This window comes from Myotis brandtii, unplaced genomic scaffold (genome assembly GCF_000412655.1).
Source record: "Myotis brandtii unplaced genomic scaffold, ASM41265v1 scaffold181, whole genome shotgun sequence".
NCBI lineage: Eukaryota > Metazoa > Chordata > Mammalia > Chiroptera > Vespertilionidae > Myotis > Myotis brandtii.
Window position 1 is genome coordinate 5252262 of NW_005356712.1, and position 471 is coordinate 5252732.

Sequence of the window (471 nt, forward strand, 5' to 3'; positions counted from 1 at the left end):
CAATCAATGATTCTCTCTCATCACTGATGTTTCTATCCCTCTCCCTCTTTCTTCCATCTGACATCTATAAAAATATATTAAAAAATAAAGTAACAATAAAATTATAATTTAAAAAATTCTACCTACTGCCTATAAATCACAGGAAGAAAATGAGGCAAAGTAACAGTTCATCCTTCCTAATCACTTAAAGCACGGATGGTAAAAGGTTTGGGGTCACATCCGATATAGAAGTAAGGCTTGAGCACCTCAGAAAATGTATCCCTGAAGGAATGGATGTGAGACATGTCATTCAAACTGTAAAAGGAAACGTGACCCAACTCATAGTCCAGATAGATGCCAATCCCTCTGGGCATTTCCTGCAGCACAAGGGTGACAGGAACAGGCCCTCGAGCCACATAGTCACCATCCTGCAGCTGAATCGTCCAACATCTGTCCTCCTGTCTGAGCAGGGGCTGCTTTCTCTCCTTGGAA